General features: G+C 33.1%; 1 protein-coding gene and 1 non-coding gene across 2 annotated transcripts in view; both read right to left on the reverse strand.

Moving 5' to 3' along the window:
* Positions 1-24,356, reverse strand: part of LOC143199104 (limbic system-associated membrane protein) — a 565,114-nt gene that overhangs the window by 494,052 nt on the left and 46,706 nt on the right. The window lies entirely within an intron of this gene.
* Positions 18,284-18,385, reverse strand: LOC143199233 (U6 spliceosomal RNA). The gene has a single exon (XR_013006404.1). It is a non-coding gene; the product is annotated as a U6 spliceosomal RNA (small nuclear RNA).

Below are 24,356 nucleotides of genomic sequence, written 5' to 3' on the forward strand. Positions count from 1 at the left end.
CTACTTTAAAACAGCATGATGGTGTTTTTGTGTCAGATATTTTAGTAAATCAAGTGAAATATCAACACATATCGGTGTCCTTTTAGGACAGATGCTGTTGTTAATTTTCATGACAACTTCCCCTGGTGAAACGAGCTTTAGAGATATTTTGTGGCTAATAAACAGGCTTTGTATTTGATATAGATTTTATACTAATCGACTAAATTACATTAGCTAGATGTGCAAATATTTCCGCTATTTCGTCATTGCTTCTAACTCATTCATATTTTTCATTTATTTTTAATTGGCGACATTCAAATAATAAATCGTTATATATTTGAGTTTGTTTCACATAGCGAAGCATCCTCGTCTGCTTCCGCGCTGAATTCACTAGCATATTTGTCAAAGACATTCTTTTCATTTTCTTTAATCATTTGATTCATCTCATTACTGATTCTATTGCACATATTTTATACGCCGAACTGCTAGCTTTAAGCTCTACTCTTCCAGCTCTCTCCCTTCTCTTTTGACATCTATAATTTCCAATTGATATTTTATTTCATAATACAAACAAACAAAACATTTTAGCCGGGTTAATGTTTGTATATAAGTAAATCTATTCTATTAGATTTTTTACTAATCTGTTTATCAATTATTAATCTGAACTTGTCGCAATTAGTACATGTGTTCATAGTATATGTTTTTTCCCAATGCCAATAATGAAATGTGTATTTTACTCTCTAAGTTATGTCTAACCTGCGGTAGAAAAATCAATAAGTAAATAATTACCATAGACTCAATTAAAAATAACGGCCAGTTTGACTTTGGAGTTTCGGAAAAACGACGATAGAATTCGAGCCGGTTGTTGCTGTTGCTGCTGCTTGCAGAGACTGGTCAGGAATATCCGAGTGGTTGATTCCTGCGCGCACTTCCGAATCCGGTCACAACCGGCAGGTTAATTAACAGCGACCAATTACGGGATTTGTAAAATTACGGGACTTTTATTTCGATTAATAAGAGGGACCAGCGGCTTAATGGTAACGCAATTACTGCGCCAGCTGGAAAGTCGACGACTGGATCGTTAAGGACGATGTCGAACGAGAGGAAAGATAAATTAATGAGTCGATTTTTTTCCTGCCTCGTCTTGACTGGCAGAGACAATTTCGGTATTTATTTTGCTACAATTAGGGCTTTCGCCGATTCCCGGGAGATTATAAAAGGGGTTTGATCCAATTATGGCCATACTGGCGGAAGGTTTTCCTTTCTGTTTCAGCTTGAAATACAGAACTTCTTCGTTTCTTTTCTTTCTTTGATAATTACAAGAATTTCCACCGATCTTCTCGTTGCGGAACGGAACAAGAAAAAATAACTATGGAAAAACAATTAAGACCCTTTTAAATTGGTTAATCTTACATTGAAACCTAAATAAATTAGGTGTATTTTGAAATGTAAAGAGAAAAAAGTTTACTCGTTGATATCTTTAAAAATTCGTAAGATTTGGTGTGGATATATTATCAATAAATTTCCGAAAATATTACTGAAAGTGTCCTATACCATTAAACTCAGCCAGAGAGTTAGAAGAAAGAGAAGAATTCAACAACAAAATACATTAAAACATAAGAGGTGTTTCATCCATTTACGGTTATACTGGTGAAACGCTTTCCTTTCTGTTTCTACTTGAAATGCAGATTTTCTTCGTTCGGATTACGGAACGAACAAGAAATAAGAACGCCGGCTTGGTTGTCGCAGTGGACCGGATGTCTTCTAAGTGATTTCAAAATTGGTCACTCGTCAGTCGGTAGGCTTAATGCCGAGGACTGTGATTCGGAGTCCACCTTAAACTGTAGAACCAGTCCAGATAAACCCATAGTTGGTAAAAGGAGACTTTGGCGGAGAAAAATATTTAAAAAAGGAAATAAGAACTGTGAAAAACTATTAAGGTCTTGTTCAATCGGTTAATATTACGTTAATACATAAATAAATTATATAAACTTTGTTCTATAAAGAGAATAAGATTGAGCCTACGATATAGTTTGGAAAAAAATCTCATTCACAAGCTTCCGTTAATCATACCGAATCAGTGTCGTGCACTCTTAAACACTTATATCTTACTCAGAAGGTTTAAAATAAGAAGGGGAGAACAATTTAACAATAAAATAAAAGATCCTAAATCATTTTTTAAATTTTTTAAAAATATGATATCTCCCATTCGACAATTTTGAAGATATATTGTGCAAATCAAACACTGTATAAATGCCGTTTTAAGCATGAAAGGCTATGCATATGCGAAAAATCTTTAAAAATTTAAGATTACGATAAAATCTCCACATATATAATTAAAAATGTAAACCTTATCTATTAATAATTATAATACTAGTTCATTCTATGTAACATCTATGTAATATCAGTTATTTTCATTATTTATTATGTATTTTTATTGATGTATTATTAGATTTCGTACTACCTCAATCGATAAATAAAAGACTTAATAATCCGTAATTAATAAAAAAAATGTCGGTGTGAATAAAATTTTATTATTATTTTCGATTAATTACACATGATGTTTCATACTAAAAAAGCAGAATTTTCTTGAAATACTGGCTATTTATAAGGTTTCAATTAGATATTTACAGACACACACAATTATGATTCAATTTGTTAATCAATTTAAAGCTTTCTAATAAACTATTTTTTTGTTTTGTGGTGCGTAAATAAACAAAGATGACGGTTTTCCGACGCGAACACGCGACGTATACTCCATGCGCGAACCAGGGAAACTCCAAGTTGATTCTGCAAACTTCCAACCACTAGCCTTGAGATTTTTTTATGGTCGTCGCAAAGACCAGACGTACTGGAAATTTTAAACGTTTAAAATCGAATGGTAAATCCGTTGGAATCATCGGTATACGCGGGATCAAGACATTCTCTCCTTTGTGTTTTTCCTTTATGATTGTTGCCTCAATGACGTTATTCATCATCTTTCTCACAGGCAGTCTTGTTTCATTGCACAGTCGAGGTTGATTAATGTTACGCAGCATGATGATAACTTAACCTACTTTTAACTTCAAATTCTGAGGAGGTAATCCAGGCAATTCCAGTGAATTTAAAAACTCCGTGGGATATTGACTGATTTGAAGAAAACCAACTGTCCCAGAAGAAAATTCTGAATGGTCGCATAGAGATCCTCGACAATCACGAATCCTCAACTTTTTTCCTCCTGACCATTTTCTAAATGGACTACTGTAGGGTGTCTTTCATGGATCGGAAATAAAAAGATACGCCAAATTGATTCGTTGCTACATACGTACCCGTCTGGTACTGTACTATTTCGTCATTTGCACTGGTTACAGCGAAGACGGCCATATCGCTACCTTTGTTAACATATTTACATATGTACATTATCAACTTCACAAAATTACAATATTCCACATTGATGTGAGTCTCAAAAGCTTTGGATATTATTGGCTAATATGGCACGATCCAACGAATGTCTACATCAATATTTTGTCCTCTTACGTTCACAACTACCGATCGCCCATTGTCCGCAACTAATCGCCGACGATAGGATGGGATACATCATTTCCCGTTATGGTTTCAGCAATCTCTGGTCTCTTGGAACACTCGCCGTCAACCAAAACTCCGCAAGGTCCATGTATTATGTGTTTGGTAACTACTGCATGCAATTTTGGGTCAACTGTAAAAAAGTGGGCATAAAATTGTCCTGTATAACACGTGTAGCGCCAAATGATGTCATCTGGAAACAGCTGTTATATTCCTGAATATTGGCCAAGAAGTGCTAAGAATAATTTCCGATCCCAGAAACTAAAAAGCTATAAAGGATCTGGTGGTGGGACCAATTGTGGAAATTTTACTTTGCCTCTAGCACAACATAATCCGGTAGATTCACCACTGTATTTTAACGCATTGCAATATTTATAAATCATTGTCATTTCCCCAACTGTTACCGATTTGTCAGCACATTAACCTATTGCCGCATCATAGTGAAATGCAACTCGTTCCAGGATTATAGGAGCACTGCGTCTGCGGAATCGCTCAACTTCATTATTTCGTGCTCGCTGTTGACGTGTTTGATGTGCACGAACTCGTTGCATTCTATGTTATATGCCTTGTACATGTTTACATAAAATGCCTATATGCCTATCTACTTCATTGTCAGTCTCTAAAGAACGCAATTCTGACGTAGCGATACGACTATTTTCTTGATCTCTCTCTCTCTCTCTCTCTCGCTCTCTCTCTCTCTCTCGCGCGCGCGCGCGCGCACTTAGATTGTCAGATTCGGTCCTCAACATGAAAGAAAAACAAAATTGTTGGTTTTATTTAATTTCGAGCATTTTCATATTTATTAACCTTTTAAACCTTCCCTGGACTTCCACAAATAATTCCACAAATATATATATATATATATATATATATATATATATATTAAAGTCTCCTTTTTGCCAACAAGAAATTATCTGGATTGAACCTACAGTTTAACGTAGGAATCCTAGGGGTTTGAGCTCTTGTGCACTCTATGTTAAACAATCACAAACATAAATTTAGGGCCATGCCCCAACAGGATTGGAACCCGCGACTATCACATCTATAGGAGGACCGCTCTGTCGCCTTTGCCACTGCGCCAACCAAGCCGGATTTAGCAATTTGTGTCATAAACAGAAGTATTTTATTAAATAATAATAAATAATAAATAATATTTTTAAACCCACCCACTCTGTAGAATAATAGAACAAATTGGAAATATAAATTAAGTGCATACACTGATATACAATATCAGTGTGGACTTATATTCCAAAAGATATTGTTCGGATTTATTTCTGAGCATATCTTGATCTCAACCTTTTGATAAAGTGTGACCCGCAGGTTTGCAGGTTAAACTTCTCCCCAAACTTTCAGTTGCTAAAATATTATCTTACAGATACATATTTTATTAGGGTAAAGGCGATGAAAACAGTGAATTATATTCAATATATTCAGGAGTTTCTCAAGGCAGTGTGAATAAACACCTGATCTATCAATCACAAAAACTATTATTCAGCCAAATAATAAAATAGAACCAGTAATCAGCAATCAGTAATTGAAAACTTCCCCAAGATAACAATGCGAAATAAACTATGCGTCTTGACCGACGTCCAACCTTGAAGAAGCACATACCTGTTAAACTAAAAACTATTTACTCAAGACTATTTAGTCATGTAGTATCCAACTATAGGATATTGCTAGTGGGTCTACGCGATATTCCTCTAGAATCCATCATGAGTGTGATTAAGTATGTTAGTGTTAAGTACTTTAAAATGAATGACAGTACATCCCCACGTACTGGCCAATCAGCTAAATGAGCGACGTGACAGTGTGTAGACTAAAACGTTTAACACAATTCGACCTGATCATAGGACATATAAAGACATACTATAGAATAATATTTAGAATAAGACCAACTAAGATAATGTTTTACAAAGGAGATCAGTGCCCTTCAACAACTCGACCCCTTTGCCGTAAAATAAAACGTTACTTTAAAGTAAATTAGAAGTGAGTTTTCATAACTCAGATAAGAAGATAAGTCATCCGTAAGTGCTTAGCATCACCGCCCGATGGCGCCACTATCGCAAGAGATTCTCATAGAGGGCTACTGTCGAATGTTGGACGAAAGGGGCTCGTAGATTTCTTTTGAGATCAAGTGTGGAAGCGGGCGGATCCACGGATATTAGAAAATGATAAAAAGGGTAATATCAGTGGTGAGTCGATTGATGTATTTGGAATGGAAATCCCGCAGCAAAATTAAGAATCGCTTAAATGCTGTATATGGTGATTCTTCTCCTTCGATGGCAACCGTGAAAAAGTGGTTTAACGAGTTTACAACATGGTTGCATGTTGGTTTTTTTATGACAAACGCTCAGATGCACCGAAAACGGCTACCACGGTTGAGAGTATTGTTGAGGTCGAGGTTGACAAGTATTCACGATGCTTTTAGGACACACCGCCGATTGAAGGTGATCGAGATAACTGAGATAGTAGGCAACTCAAAAATCGTGTGATTTATATCCTATATGAACTTTTGGGCATGAGAAAACACGATGGGTGCCGCTTTTGCTCACTTCGGACAACAAGTGCAACTATGAGACCATATCAGAGCTGTATTTGACGCTGTTTAAGCGCAATCCGAAGGAAACCGTGCCTTCTTTCGTGACCGTCGAGGAAACATGGATCCACCGGAGATCAAGGAACTATCGAAACAGTGGCCTTCACCAGGCGAACGTGCTCTGAAGAAGGCGAAGACTCTCATATCGACCGGAAAGGAGCTTGCCACCGTTTTCTGGGGTTCACAAGGTATAATCTACATCAACTACACGAAGAAGGTTAAAATCTGACAGGGCTATACTAATCTAAATTATTGGACAAGTCTATACCGAATTAATGAATAACCTTATTTGGCGAAGAAAATATTATTCTTCCACCATGACAACTTACCGGCTAACACCTTCTCATTCATCATGACCAAATCAGTCCTACTGGGCTACCAGCTGCTAGTCCATCCAACGTATTCTCCTAATTTCATCCCGTAGAACTTCTTTTTGTTTCCAAACTTGAAAAAATCGCTCGGCGCATAAAAATTTTAATCAAAAAAGGTCGAACGTTTTCAAACGCATTAAAGTTGGAGCAATGCTGAGTCAAATGTATCAAGCTAAAAGGAGACTATGTTTGATGAATAAATCGTCGCTACTCCAAAATTTTGGTTTTCCTTTTGCAGGCTAAGTAGTTATTGGACCTGCCTCGTACATAATATAATAAAAAATATCCACCGGGAAACCAGCTAAAAAGTTGCAATATTAAAATCAAATGGAACACGCCGAAATGGGACGACATAAATCTCGTTACTGCGGGGCTGGTTGGGGAAAAAATCCGAATATTCCACGAATAAGTTATCCGCAGACTACGAGGACCTAAATTCGCGAATTACCGAGCTTTCGATCTCGCTCGACGACGAGAAATATCTTCCGCAGCAATAAAAATGCCCGCCCTTCATCGGCGGCGGGATCAACCGACGTTGCGCCCAGTCCGCCTCGATCGAGATCGATTGAAATTCTACGAATACATTTGCCGGTATTCGCTAATATTTCAAATTCAATAAGGATCTCCAATAAGGAGCGGGTCGAGATAAGAATCCGGGAGTGAGACCGGGAGTGAGTAATGAAGTGACGATAAAAGGGTCACGTTGCGTCGCGCTAGAACGGCTTTGGGTCGCGGGACTAGCGGAGGATGCGTTCCGGGGACCGGGTCTCATATTTTATGCACACGCCGCCCTTTCCGCCTTTCCACTTCATTAGCCGACTACTTAAATAATTATTTATCATCCAAAATATACGGAGAGGCCCGACTATAACCGACAGAGTGGAAGAAAATTGTCGAAACTAATTTGGACTTTTACTAAATACCAAAAGTATTGGCTATTTTAATTGGTTTCCCCATTAGTCTAGATTTTGGTTTTAAAATTATTTAACACTGATCTACAGCATTTTTGCCTATAGGATATGTGTAACTAATTTTTATTGTTTTTAGAAATAAAAATGAGAACGAGACACAATTTAGAATGAATCATTAAAACATAATTAACTTCCATTTATGATTTATTTGGCTTAAAATGTTTAAAAATGAACAGTTTTAGTTATTATGTCACCTTCAACATAAGTTTCTTGTATCAAGCACCAAATATAATTACTTATTTTACGAGTATTACTTAGAAGATGAGGATTGGATAAAATTATTTGTTCATTGCTTCTGAAAAAAACGTTAAAATCAAAACAAATATGTCAATCGAGTTCTTGAATAATATTCTAAAAATAAATATCCTAAAAAGGAATGCTAAGGTAAAAGTTGGAAAACTAACAGATTCATTAGACGATCGAAGTGATTTGAAAGCATGGAAAAGAATGTTGGATAGTGAATGACCAACGTTAATAACTATCAATATAGAGTAATTATCAGAGCTCAACGAAAGCGACCATCACAAGAGATAAGTTCTTAGTCCATACAGTTTTCCAGAATTCAGGCAAATTTTAAGTAAAATATCACGATAAACTATTAAAAAATGTGATAAAGTATTCTATATCAAAATTAATTATGTTTTTTTTCCTAGATTTTCTATTAATATCTTTTTTATATTTTTTGTCTGTATCTTACATAGATTACTTTTATTTTTTTATTTTATTCCATTTATTTCAATAAAATATATTATACAATATATTACTTCAACTTTTCTGTACTATTTATCTGCCCCAGAGAGTTATATAAACCAAAATAAATAATAAATCACAAGACTTCAAATCTTATTTTATCAATTTATTTCACACCTTTTATTAACTATTTCTTAAATTCACACTATCCTAAAAATACATGACATTTCATTTAAAGAGATATTTTTGTTATTTTTTGGAAATATCTGCAACATCTGAAAGTTATACGTATAAAGTATACAATTTTCAAAAAAATTCTGTTTTAGTATTATTCAACATAAACATCCCTGTATTCTATTATAATTTACAAAATTATAACATTTTACTAATAACTCATTCCTTATAATTAGTTTCGAATTGTCTGTTGCTAATTTTCTACCAAATAATTATATTACCTCAAGAAACTTTTGTAAAAATAACATTAACCTAAAAATTGCTTCTTAACCACAATTGTCTAATACTACAACTAATAGTTTTTGTGTTAAAAACTTATTCTCATTTGATAACTTACATTCCAATACTGCTTTTATCCCATAGCATCGCCAGAGTATATATAATCATATTACTTATAAGTTTATAAAAAAAATTATTTTCTTTTTATGTGCAGTAATTTGAAAACCATGCTTAATAAATAAAAATTGTAATGTTATATTCAGTCACTACAAATTCAAACCAACCTACACAATTTAAATATTGTATAGCCGATCGTCTTTAAAAATAACAACAAACAAAATAACAGTTTACATAAGAAAAATGTTGCGCTAAACGAACTCATAAATTTAAAATAAATTAATTTACATTTTCGAAATATTATTTCCGCCGCCCGTTAATATACATACACAGAAGCGTGTCTGAAATTCAAATTTCCATATACATATTTCATTGATACTTTTGCATCAGCATTATTAAATTTAAAACAGCCCTAAGAGCGTCCTGAATAAGGAAACGGACCTGCTCCAACCCGAATAAAAATAGATAACAGCACTAACATACTAAAAATCGATTTTATACTATATCGATATTTTCCGGTCCATGTTTTCCATGAATGTTTTTTCGAACAAAATACCCGCGAACCAAGTGTGTAATTTGTGCGTACGCTTTATTATCATTCTCACTCGGATAAATTGGATTTTATTCATTATTATTATTAATTCGAATGGATTAGATTTGTCGTTATTTGATTAGGTGAACGAATTTAATATTAATCGTTCTATAAATATTTGCGTTGGTTTTAAATATGACGCAGACAGTGTTTTTGTTTCGATTTGATACTTTCAGTAAATTTGGGGCATGATTTCTTTAAAATAATGTCATTATAGATGTTAGTTTAAATAAATATAGAGAAAATTTGAATTTATAGACATACTTGGCATTTTACAGGTCAACACAATTTCAAATAAAACAAAATATCAGTGATCGCTCAGTGGTCGAAATTCGACCACGATTTATTAAGTTAGTCATGCCTATCTTACATAACAAAAACAGTAATTTAAAAGTGATTTATTATACTACCAATACTTGTTTTGACAATATGATAATAACAATTTTCAAGAAAAGATCCGACATATATTTGATATATAATATTAGTTTATATTAATATATAGCGCAAATATTAAGTATATAGTATACTAAAGCATATTAAAATATATGGAAACTATAGCAAATACTAATAGTCACTAAACTGTTTCGATTTAATACTTTCAGTAAATTTTGGTGCATGATTTCTTTAAATCAATGTCATTCTAGATGTTAATTTAAATAAATATAGAAAAAATTTGGATGTATAGACACACTTGGCATTTTACAGGTCACTACAATTTCAAATAAAACAAAATATCAGTGATCGTTCAGTAGTCGAAATTCGACCACGATTTATTAAGTTAGTCATGCTTCTCCTACTATACTACCATACTTGTTTTGACCATATGACAATAACAGTTTTCAACAATAGATCAGACATATATTTAATATATAGTATTAGTTTATATTAATATATAGCGTAATTTAGTATATTAAGAATGTAGTATACTAAAACATATTAAAATATATGAAAACTATATCAAATACTAATAGTCACTAAACTGTTTCGATACTTTCAGTAAATTTTGGGGCATGATTTATTTAAATTAATGCCATTATACTACCAATAGTTGTCTTGACAATACGACAATGACAATTTTCAATACAGGATCAGACATATATTTGATATATAATATTAATTAGCCTAATTTAGTATATTATGTATGTAGTATACCAAAACATATTAAAATATTTCTTTAGCTAAATTTTTAAATAAAATTCCATCGTTCTCTATTTATTTATTCCACTCGTCGATGTTTAAGACAATAGTTTTTCTGTTTGTAGGTGTATTTATTTCAAGCTATTATATTTTATGTGTTTTATAGATATATGGAATATCACCCTTGAGGGTAGATAAGTTTTAAATTGTCTTTTATGACTATCGCTAATCTACTGTTTTCTATTTTGTCTTATGTCCCACTTGGGAATTAACAACCCATCAACAAAGGACGACTTAAAATTTTAGGAAGCTCGTTTATAGTTTTTAATATTACTTGCAACATTTATTTCAAGTCTTGATACACAAATTAACCTATTTATTACCTGCAACATTCAGTTAGTTCTTTGTTAGGAAATACTAAAATCTTGATGACCGTTAGAATTATTTCTAGTACAATGATATACTACGTCTCCAAAACCATATCAGTTTTTTCAGTTGTTAAGCGAGAAAACTTTTTCTTTGCTGTTCTATATTCATTCGACATCAAAATAAATCAAAAGCTGCTTGCAATAACCTAAATGCCTAATAAAAATAATAAATATGTAAAAAAAAGGACAGACGATTCTTGTTATTCTCGAATTTTGCTAATCTATATTAGGATGAAATTTTCACATTTGTCGGGTTTTTTATTTCGCAACTGCTTATACCTTCCGATAAAATGGACACATTAATTTGTTATCTCTATTATATGTAAAATAAAGCTTTACTTGATCATACTATTCTTAATCGTTTTTATCTAAAGTTGTCACAACTCTTTAATAGTTCCAACAATACGGGAAAATCGAAAATAAAACAAATTCTTAAACACTCAATTAGCACGCTCACTTAAGACGGACTTAATATTTTTTCAAATATAAAATTTAGGAATTTGTGTTCTGACTGATAGTTGTTTTTAACTTCATTTTTCTCCTAATATTTAATTTGCAATTAACAAGCTTCTCAGTCTGTACCATTAGATTTTGTCACTCAACTACTTTTATGCACTACCTTTAGATGTCGCCATTCTTTCCCTAAGTTACTTATGACATTGGAATAATTGTCCCACTTTATTGAGAATTTATATTGATATCCAATGAAGATAATATAGTTAAAAGAATATTAAAGAATAAAGAATATAGCTGAAATGGTTTAGATAAGAACAATGATCCTATGCGCCAGGTCTTTTCTCTATTCCCTATACGCCACTTATAAAAGTCAACTATTTTTCCACCCCATGATTGAGTTTAGTCTATTTCACAGGAAGTTTCTTAAATATTTAACTATTGGTGATGACAGTATATTTTACCGGTAAAGTTTTACTTTCAACTTATTTTACTTAAATAGTTTTCTAGGTTTCTAGGTCACATTAATTTCAATCATTTTCTAGTCCTTGGCATGCCTTAGTGAATTCTAAAAATTCTTTTATCGGTAGGATTTACACCACTTGCTCATTTATACAATTATAGACCGATACATTGTTTGTGTTGATGCCACTTTTTCTATCATAGAATTTTGGCACCTATTCATTAAATATTTTATATTATGGAAAATAAATATTATATTAATATAAATCTATGTACATAATATTTTTATATATGAACACAAATTTACTATGTATATAACTATGTATATAAATATGAATTAATTTTTTCCTTGGTGACATCATAACTTGAAAACGACTTTAACCATTTCATTCATCTTCTTTTGTAATTTTCTTATATTTCGTAGAAAGTGCTCATGAAAAAAAAATGTAGAATACTCAGCAGAATATTAGAATACTTAAGAAGTCTTAACTTAAACGGGTATTTAAACTTCACCGATTTAATAGTTTGACAGTGACTTCATAGAGTCACATTGTAGAGTGTGAAAGATTTATGTGTGATTGTTCTTTTATATATGAAAATTTGCAACATAATAATTTATACCGACTGCTTTGCATATATAACAAACGGATTAGGTATTTCACAGGTAGTAACAGGAGAAATTAAGGACAGATTCAGTGATATTAGAATGAATTGACAAGAGAACACACCAATGAAGGAATTAAGAACTAAACATGGAAAGGTAGATATGTTTTCTGAGCAAAATAAAATAGATTACTTAGTTGAACAATTATTAATTAGTTGGATTCAGACCCCAGTGGATATTTGGGTAGTGTAGAAAAGTGTTCAATGGAAATATACTAAAAAGCTTAAACCTTAAATTGAGCTCTTAAATGCATTAGATGTACTATAATGTTAGGGTAAATTGTATTTTATAACATTTTTGTTTCATTATTTTATTTATATTTATACGTTGTTATATATCAAAGCTAAAATAAACTGAATTGCCTAAAATATCACAGTTAAATGCGACACAATTGCGACGTTTTAATGTCATAAATTGAGATGACTATACCTGAAGATTTTCAAGATTTTATTTAAACCCATTGAATAGGTTACGAGAAATTAAATTGAGATTAATTTTTCAGTGCATCAAAATAATATCGATGTTTTAATTCCTTCTCACATGCCATTACTCGCCCAAACTAACCCGAATCGATTCTTGATGGCGAAAATAAATTTATACAATGGAGAAAACTGCTCTAGAATGGGTACATAGAGAAAGAAATGACGCACTGAAAAACAAGAGGAAGAGCCAGAAAAATTATTGGGGAAGATTTGCATGTCAAACATAAAATGTAACACAGATAAAATTAGTCGAATCCTTAAATAAGACAACAAACATTTTAACTCGAACAAAAAGATTCTTGCAATGCAAGAAACGCAATCTTGCTAACGTCAAAAGCCAAAATAGAGCCGGAAGCAATATCTAAAATCATCTGCCACTACAGAGAGATAAACAAACAGAAATATGGGCTTACGAAGAGATGACCAACGTAATGCAATCAATAAAGTGAAACTACATTGCCTCTGGCAAGCATTAAATAATGACTTCATACAGGATTAATTTTGAAAATACAAAGACAATAGCTAACGTAATGCATAAATCGAAAAAGATCATATGGGAAGCTATTGAGATCGAAAAACTTTCCAAGAGTCTCTACACAGAGGCGGTGCACAGCGCCAACACGGTACCAACATCTTGGAAACTAACGCTAAAAAGTTAAGTCCAAGAACGTTCAAACACCAAAAGTAAAGCATGCTAAAACCAGTCACGCGTATAGACACGTGACTTTTCTGGTGTATATAAGAGGAAACCAGTTCAAATGGTGTAACGGGAAGCAAAGCCAAAGAAAGGAAAACCTGAAGATTCTCAGGATAACCAAGATTTTATTTGTCCATTAAGTAGGTTACAAGAATATAAATTCACATACATTTTTCAGGACGTCAAAAGAATAGTATAACCCTGTAGCGAATTGAGGCATGTCGAATTTTACATCGTGGAATAACGGTCTACAAAATACCCAGAAATAGTATAACCCCTTAAGTTATTTCTGTTCCAGTTTATTAAACCATATCGATTTTCCAACATAAATATACCGCTTGATATTGTTTTGAAGCAAGGGTAGATGAATAAAAGGTCCATACAATAAAGTGACTAATCTAATCCCAAACAATCGCAATTGAGTTTTGGTGATCAACATAAATTGAGACAGTAGAAAAAACTGTCCAAGTGTGGGTACATTGGAAACAAATAAAAAAAGCACAAAGATAGAAAGGTCAATGAATGGTTTGCATATCAAACAAAAAATGTTATTCAGACAATATTAGCCTAATAACGCAACAGCGAAACACTTTTTAACACGAATAAAAATATTAGCGTCATCTTGCTAACCCCAAAAACTAAGGTAGAGCTGGAAGATGAAGAAATATATAAAATTATTTGCAACCATTGTGGAATAATTCATTCTGTGGAACATTCAATGCTGACAATATCAAGACAGAGTGATGAGAGTAGAAACAATTAAAGGTGGGTTATATAGGATATTATATAGCAATTATTATAGGATAACTGTAGACAATCGCATTGTAGAGTGTGATAGATTTATGTCCATAGATATATGTGTAATTGTTCTGAATATATTTCTTTAAAATGTACGAGGAGAGAATTAATACTACCTGTATTAGAGAGAATGCAATTCTACTTTTATTAATAAAAATGTACCCACGTGGTAACAGAAGAAACTAAAAAGATATCAAAATTGTATGACAAGAAAACACAGCATCGATGGAAACAAGAGCTAAACTAAAAAAAAATACAAAGGTGGATATGTTCTATAATAAAAATAAAATACTTTACTTATTTGTGAAATTATGAATTAGGTCGATTAAGCTTCCGGGGCATACAGGCATATAGGTAGTTTAGAAAATAGTTCAATGTAAATATAATAAAATAACTTTAACCTACAAGCTAATGGCTGTTTAATGAACTGTAGTTTAAATCCTTCGACAATATATGCGTTAGATGTACTATAATGTTAAGATAAATTATATTTTATAACATTTTTGTTTCATTATTATATAAGACTTATTATATAAGTCTACTATTTATTATATAAGCCTTAGACTTATATATCAAGTGTAAAGCTAGAATAATCTAAGATTTTCAAAATTGTATTCGAATCCATTGAATATATTACGAGAAACTAAATTAAGGGGCGTCAAAATTGTATAACCCCTTAAGCTGTTTCTATTCCAGTTTATTAGACCTTATCGATTTTCCAACATATATATACCGCTTGATATATTGTTTTAAAGCAAACGTAGATGAATAAAACGTCCGTACAATAAAGTGCATATTGCTTTCGCCTAATTCTCGAACGGAACGAAATGTAAATTCCTCCTCACACGCCACTACTCGCCCAATCTAATCCGAAACAGTCGCAACCGGGTCTTCCTCGTCTTCCGGCGAGGGAAATTGATCGAGACACGAACGGTACATTATTAAATAACTCTTACAATGCGCTTTGGCAATTTTCTTGCACTTTAATAGCGACGCGGAACAAACTCCGACTTGATTGTCGCTGTGGCGGCATTCGATGTTGCCGGATGACGATGGGCGTTCGTCACGAAGAATAATGAGTCCGGTCCCTGATTAAAACGGACAAAAAAAACAACTATTCGCCGGTCGCCGGGAACGAAAAAGGTTTTTCCAATCAGTGGTCAACAATCAACGATAATGGGAAGAAATCGGCGGGGGTTATATGGAGGACTAAAACAATATTATTGAGTTAAACAGTGGCGTTTCTTTTCGATATTTACCGTGAGGTTTGAATTAGCTTGCCCGTCAAAAGACTATGCTTCATGTTTTATTCACTTGCTAGAAAGAATATTATAGTTTTAGATCAATAAAAAATTAAACTTATTTTTTCGTTAATAAACAATTACACTTTTATTTATCAACATAGAGAACAATATCATGTTATGGAGTTTAAGAAGAGTCATGTATTTGTGAATTTTAAATTTGTTTTAATTATTTCGTGATTCTTTTTGGGCAATCCTCAAAAAGCTTACCAGATATTATTACATCTCGAGAAATACTGTTTCACATAGTTTATATGTTCGAAACTCTTTGATTCGTTTAGAAAACACTTCCAGAGATAGTCATAATATAACAAAAGCAGCGAATTCAATGTTTAAACCGTTTATGGCCAAATTTTTACAACTCTAGAAAACAAATTCATATATAGAATTTATTAGTTAGCACCACCTCAAAGTTGTCTGAATAGTTTTTTCATAACAAAGTACTAGCTACTGTCGCATATCGGAAGAGATAGAGGGTTAATAATTCACTAAATTTATCTTGAGATATTATAGCGTATCTTATTCTACCTTTGGTATTATGTTATTCAATCTACTGAAAGATTAAACTAATGTTTTATGTGCATCTTTATTTTAAAAGAAATTGTATAAAAGACCGGAGAGGGTAAGTCACAGGACATAAATGACATATAATATTCTCAAAGTTAATTCCAAAACACATATTTATATTTTTATCACATATCACTTATAGATATATAAATTTTTATAATTGTAAGTGAATTCAATTTATTAATTTTAATGAATAACTTTCATTTTTCATAATTTTCACTATATCTAAAAATGAGCTCTGAATAATTTTGATATATAATTTCAATATTTCAATTAATTTCTTCAATACTCTGAGAAGCCCAGAGCACTACATATTTAAACTGTTCACTTAAACTTGGTAAAATGTAACAATGTTGGTTTCATTCTGTTTTCGACGTATTTTTTTATTGGTTGATAGTGACTGTTGTCATGCTAACAATTATCCGTAACTAACCCATGATTCCCATCGTATTTAATAACCTAATTAGAGTCAAGTGTCATTGTAACATCTTTAATTTATAACACAATACCTAACGAAACTAAACACAGACAAACTGTCACAAAAGTAAAAAACTCTGATTAAAACCAGGGAAGCCGTCGCGATACAACATAACCGGGTGAAAATCTGAAAACATAGCTTCAACAATAATCCTTGATATCAAATAAGTTTTGTTCTTGACCTCGAACAAGTAGTAATTAAAAATAAATTATTACACGCGAGTGATTAAAATTTAATGGTCTCGAGACAGGTCATGACCGCCATCGTACCATAAAATAATGTATTATAAGAAAATTCAGTCAGGGTATAGAAAAAAATCATGCAATAATTTATAATGGATAGATTCTACATTTATATGATTGTTTACTTTATTCTATATCTCTTTACTGTGAGATGAAATGCATCACACAAGTAATAATATAACTTGGTGTATAAAATCCAGATATGGAGAATAAATATCAATGATAGTAAATCAGCGCATATTGATTTCACCTACGACCAAACTTTTCATACGCCATTAAATATGAATAATACTATTATTTCATACTGTAACAATACCTTGAGATCAAAACTTCGTTGGAATTAGCCAATCAAAAAGCAGAGAAAAGAACTCCAATTAAAGTATAAAATATGTATTATTTGTTTGAAAAAATTTAGATTAACCATACATAGTAATTTGCTTCAGCACAAGCAAATACTAGAACCTATATGAACCTACGGAATTCACTTATATGGATATTCTACGAGAAGTTATGAGAGTTATTGTGGTTTCTTCGGTTTCCAAATGCCGCAGAGGAAATTAATAATTAAGAGATCTCAACAAGACATTAGGAAACATCCTATCTCAATCACATTCCATTTGAGAAAACTCCCATGTCAACACCGTAGGGCCACAACTCTTGGATAACACTGAACTAAGAAGCAAACCCAAATAAAGGAAAGCATGTAAGTTTGTAGAGTTGTGCACCAAATGATACAAACATAAGGCCCAATGAAACTTCCTAAATAACTACCTAGTTTTGTTACTGTATTTATTTATTTTTATTAATTAGCGATCCAACAGTGTCACGGACTTTTTAGGGTCAGGGTTAAATTATTAAGACCTTGATTTTGATAATAGCAATTATATTCCCGTGTAGAGACCAGCATTCCTCAAGAATGATATCAGTCCATACAAGTTTCCTAGCTCGACGCAGGTCTCATAGGTACTCCCCAGCCCAAACCTCAGTCTCTGATCTGCATACTTCCTGCATTCGATAAATATATGTTTCACAATTAGGGCTGTGCTATACTCCGTAAAACCGAACGGGGTTCACCTTTTTGAATAAATCTATGTTATGAGTTATTCTGCAATGCCCTATTTTTAATCGAGTGTAAACAAATAAACTTTTTCTTGGTATATTCCTTTAATTTGATCCTTTATAATATTTTCTGTTAATCTCCCATATAGGGTGTCCTGCGTATATGATTCTTGTTGCTTTCCTGCAAAAAAATTACCTGCTGTTAAAATCATCCTTGCACAGGGGACATGCTCATGTTCTCTATATTGATCCAATTTTAGTATATGTAAAAATGCCGACGCGATAACCTGTATCACTCCAGAAACAAATTGTAAATTGCCGGCTTGGTGACACAGTGGTAAAGGCGACAGGATGGCCGTAATACTCTTGTGATAGTCGCGGATTCGTATCGTACTGGGGTATGGTCGTTATGTTTGTGATTGTTAAATAGCTGTGATTGTTTTTAGGCAAGTGTGCAAAATCCAACAAGAAAAATGATCTCACTCACGCCAGTAAGACCAGATGTCATCTGGAATGATCTCCGAAGTTGCTTACTGGCCAGTCGGTAGGCTTAATACCGAGGACAATGGTTTAGAGCCCACGTTAAACAGTAGTTCCAATCTAGATAAACCGTAATAGGGAAAAGAAAACTCTAAAATATATTTTAAAAAAAGTGTAAGTTAATCGGCAACGACTAGCAAAAATATATTAATTTTTTTAATTACAATAGAATTTTCAGACCTCTGGATGTTCCATCTTTCCCAAGCCAATTGTATATTTGTTTATTTTCGAAAAGTTTTTTACACACTTGAGTTTTATTTTCAAATTCTCTTTGAGCCAGTTCCATATGTTTTTGCAAATTACACCAAAACTAAACCTCCTAACACCTCCAAGGTATATTTCTTCACACAGACCTCATCCTAGCTCAACTATCATAGGCTAAATTCTATATAAATGAAAATAAACATCCGGCCAAGCTTATCACGCTATTTTCCATATAGGTAGAACGTCTAAATAACGACACTAAACAATAACCAGTAAAAAATAAATTTCCCATTTTAAAAGGCAAAAACACAAACTTTTATCATACGCTTTCGGGAAATAGAAACGATAAAAGTGTGGATCGTTAATGCTCGTGTCCATCACCAGCACAGAAAACGTTGAAACCGCGAATGCGGATTGTGTCGAGACAAAAGCGAGCGGCCGTTCCGAAAATGAACGCGAAAAAAAAACACCGCGAGCCGGCACTGTCGGCCGCGTCCAGTCCAATTCGATTTTCCGAATAGGTTCCATTTAGAGCAACGACCAAAACACTGTCATATATTCGAACAGTTAACCTATCGCGCGGATTAAATAAAACCTCCATGGGTTAGCACCTAATGTATCGGTTTTGGGTTCGGACTTCTCTGAATACTATTACTTTTTACGTCAAATTGGTACGTGTTACGACGTGATTTACAACATAGATATTGACACTTTCTGTATTTCTGAACAAGCCTCGGTTTATAAATACATTCAGGAACTTCTATAATCGGTTTTACCCTAGACTACGCTGCAGCTTATGCACAAATTAATGTGTGTAGAATATATATAAGATGATCTTAACTTAATGACCTCGGACGTGTATTCAGGATGGCAAAGAAATAAAATAGTTAAATCATTAATTATATTAGGAAATTCTAATATTTATACCCATGTATGCCATTTCCACAATATATACATTTTTAGAGCTTTATGTCGTTTTGTTTGGAACTCTCTGCCAAATTGACAGTCACTATTTGTTTACGTCCTATGGCGGTTGCCTGAATTGAATAATATTGAATGTGTTGCTTATAAGATTTTGTAAATTCACTTTGAGCTGAGGCAGTATTTTTACCACTCATTTTATTCTATTTAAAAAAAAGACAAAATGCTGTTTGATAGGTCTAAACATGTAAGCGAATCAACCTATAAAATTCGCCTGGTTGTCAAATATCCGCAAAATTCTTCTAAACCTAAACACTTCTACATATAATAAACATAATCTTCTAAAAAATCATGATTGCGGAGGTTATAATTGGGCAAAGCTTTTTTGATCTTTGATAGAAAATTCCAAAGACAATCAGATTATAGATATCAGATAAATAGTCAAACAGCCTGCGTCTCTATTAAGTTACTTCAAACAGGAACAAGAGATAATGGTGGGCTCCTTCTTGTCAGTAAAATGTTTTACAGGGCCCAGTGTTGGTACTATTAAACATTAATTTTCTGCAGTTTTATTAAAAATATCTTTTACTGCACTGAATATCATTATGGGTAGTCACTAAAGTATAACATATGGAGCAGCTGATGAATCAAAAGTACTTTGATGTTAGCTCTATTTGAGATTAAATTTATTAAATATATAAAAACAATGAGTTCGAAAACAGTTTTTACTTTGCAAACAAAATTTAATACAACTATTTCAGATGAAATTCTTACTGTCGATAGTACCTATAGAAGACTATATAGAGATATGCACCTCTATAAAGAATGTAAGTCATCCCTTGATATATTGTTAGGGATTATAAGATTTAAATTACCTAAAGATATCCCACGAATAATTATAAATTTTAAAAACGAACATTGCACTACACTTGGCTAGGCGCTAATAAACAGCGTCTAAAAAACCGACTCAATGACTGAATAATATAGCCTTCTGTTAAGTATTCCTCTACTACACTGCATTAATCAATTCAATCAAATTGATATAGGGCGTAACAAAGAATACAATGGACGGGAAGGACATGCATGCTTAGAAAGTGATAATGTTGGATTAAAACTTTTATGATCTATGATTATGAATCAATGCTGATAATGTAAAAAATCGTATTGCAGAGTATGAAATGTTTGAGTATTGGATTAAAATGTATAAATGGAATAGTAAGTATTTTGTAGATATGGCAAATAATTAGGGAGAATGTAGTTTAATAAGAAACTAAACTTAACTTTATTAAGAAAAATCTACACAGTGGAAACACAAAGGAAAGTAAGGAGAAATGCACTGATTTCAAAGTGATTTCACTGAATGATTTGACAATGAAATACGGCAACAAAGAAAAGAAGACTTAAACGTAAAAATGTAAATATGTTCTCTAATGAAATTAAAATATATTACTTGTATATACAATTGTTAATCTGGTGGACTAAGTTTACAGGAGGTACCACTGCATAAAAATGCTACTCTACCTCATAAGTGAAAAGTAAATGTAATAAAACAACTCTAATTTACAAACTATTGTGGCTATGGAATTAACTGTAGTTCAAGTCCTTTTAACCTTTTAACATATATTTTTTTAATTACTCGTTTAACAGTTAACGCAACAACATTGAAACCTTTTGAAGTCATAAATTTAGAATTAAGAATTACATTACTTGGATATACAAGTAATTAAGTGGATTAGGCTTCCAGGGGATAGCTCTACATATTAAAAGGGTTAGAATGCTACTTCATAGATGGCATGGAGAAAAGTTCAATGTAAATATAATTAAACAGCTCTAACCCACAAACTATTGTGACTAAATCATTAGCTGTAGGTTAAGTCCTTCGATAACATATATATTAAATGTAATATAATGTTAAGTAAATTATATTTTATAACCTAATTTTTTCATTAATTTATTTATATTTGTATTTTGTTAAAACAATGTGAAAATAAACCAAAATACTGAGGCATCATAACGGGTCATGATGTGCAATGGCTGTTTTATTGGAAGAACTATAGGAGTTGTAGCCGCATGCTGTCCTCTCATGTACGCAATAAAGGACATATATTATCTTATCTTATAATCACCCTCAACAGTTGCTCTAAAATCTGACTAATGTTCTCCGCCTCTCGAAATTTTCTATAGACTATTAATATTACCATTTTCTCACGTCCCAGGTGGCCCAAATTCTTGACTTACATAATCCAGATAACTTCAAGCGAAATTGCATATTTTTCATTTATGCACATTTATTGTCTTTCAGATAATCGTAAAAGGATATGATTAAAAAAAAAGATTCAATAAATGAAACTGAAAATAATGATGTTCGATGACCTATCCACCGAAGCGGGGAGAGTCTGATCTCCGTTAAAGCAACATGTCGCTTCTTCTCATTTGCATTGAAGAGTGACTATAAATGAAGTGAATCGCTTTAGAATACAATGACACAAGTAAATTGAACCATTTAGCAGACCCTAGCAGCTTTCCACTGCGACCCGAAAATACATTATAGTGTCAACACATAAATTTTAAAAGGGGAAATGACAATGGTTTTCAAAATTGTAAGGTATTAAAGTACTGCGGTTGAATTATGTGGTAGTACATGTATAACATAACGGGCACCATCGTGGAAAAGGATAATTGTCACATTTAGTCACCTTTACATCTATTACGCTCATTAATTTCTGGTATGGAAAATAACTCTAACCACTTCTGGGTCAATACTCAAAAATGTAGTAGTTGTTTCTAAATAACAGGCGTTATTCAGCAACGCAAAAGGACAATTTCATGCTCACTTTTATGGTATTCTACCATGGTATATTTTTACCAACATTTGAATTTGTATCAGAAATAACTTAACATAATATTAGTAATATTAAACAGTTGCAGATACAAGAAGAAACTTATCAGTTAGTAGTTAGTAAATCGAGCTGTTACCCAAGAACTACACAAAATAACGGTATAGACAAAAGGTCTAAAATAGCATTGGATCGGAAACCATCTATTCGTAGTTGGAGTCATAATATCGTCTTCAAACTTGAAGTGAACTTGAACTTCAAAAAGCATTGAAATGGTGACTTGTCTATCATAAAATTTCAAAGAATCAACATCCTGACACTGTTGAGACGTAGGAATTATCTGCTGTTCCGTGATTTTACCGTTGTCTCTTCTAAGATATTCGCTAGAAAGAAGATTTTAAATATATAATTTCCCTCGAAACGGTCTCCAAAAATGACTTTTCCTCACATACGTGTGGCCTCGACCGACCTAATCTAGCTACCACCAAACAAAACTGCATCATATTTGAACTACAAAGCACATTTATGGCGTTCCAAATAATAACAAAATGATGCTATAAAGAAGGTATTCAGCAATGAAACCGAATATAATGATGTTCGACAACCTTCCCGAAGGATTATTCTAGTCAGGAGAATAGTGAAACAAAAAATCTGGTCGCCGTTAAAACAACGTGTGTCGCCCCTTGTGCCGACCGCAAGGGCAAAGAGAACGATAACGTCCCCCATTTCATAACCCTATTTTTCTCGGCTTACACGGACGACACGCCCGCCTGATTATATCTCATTTTCATAGGAACGCGCTTACGCCGCTACATAAAAAACCAGCGGGAGGGTCCACAGGCATATTCCTGAAATTATTTGACGGGGACGCTCGCGGAACGCCGCTTTAATAAAGAGAGGCGCGCGCGTTCTTTCTCCGGTTTTGTTTTCGTTTTTTTTTATCTCTTCTGCGACCGTGAGGAGTGGGGGGCGAGGGGGTCGGCACGGACATCTGGGGGAGATACAGTCGTAATTTGATTAAAACCGACGCGTCACTTTTCGAATTACGGACGGGCGAATTTTGTTTTAATAAGAAAATTTTAATTATCGGCCCACTTCGTCTGGAACCGGCCGGTTTTACGAGTCGTTTTATTTCGGGGAATAATCTTTTTTAATCAGCGAAAGGTGGAAAATTTCCGACCGGGTCTCTTTTAAAGTATTTCGGAGGCCGAAGATGTCTATCCCGTATTTAATGTTTTGCAGTAGTTGTAAAAGCGATTGCGTTCAACAATACCTAAGGGGACATTCTAGTTCTTTTTTTTTTCATTTATGAATATGCCCTTAGGATGATTTTTTAAAAGTTGGAGTAATCTAAGATGTAGCACTTTTAGTGACACGGCCTCTAAACCGGCTAATATCTAAATCCAATAACCCTTATTTCAGTCTAGAAATTTAAAAAGTTGGTATTTTTTAATACTTTCAAATATTAATTCTTCAACTATATACCATTGGGAGTATTTTTCAAAATTTACATTATTTTCGGAGATATAGCTCTGTTAGTGACGCGACTTTTAAACCCACTAATAACTAACCCCTCCCCAGGGTGTTGTGATCGTGGAGTATTAACCATGATTGATACTCTGCGACTACAACACGGGTGTGATGACTCCAGAGCCCCAGTCTGCCTCAGGGGGCTGTGGTTGCGGGGTGTAGACTTTGGTCTATGGTCCGCAGCCATTGTACGGGTATAACGATCCCGGGGCCCCAGTTTTGTGTA

The sequence above is a fragment of the Rhynchophorus ferrugineus genome, unplaced genomic scaffold (assembly GCF_030347505.1).
Source record: "Rhynchophorus ferrugineus isolate W39M unplaced genomic scaffold, kcgeb_rfMv2 rfM6, whole genome shotgun sequence".
NCBI lineage: Eukaryota > Metazoa > Arthropoda > Insecta > Coleoptera > Curculionidae > Rhynchophorus > Rhynchophorus ferrugineus.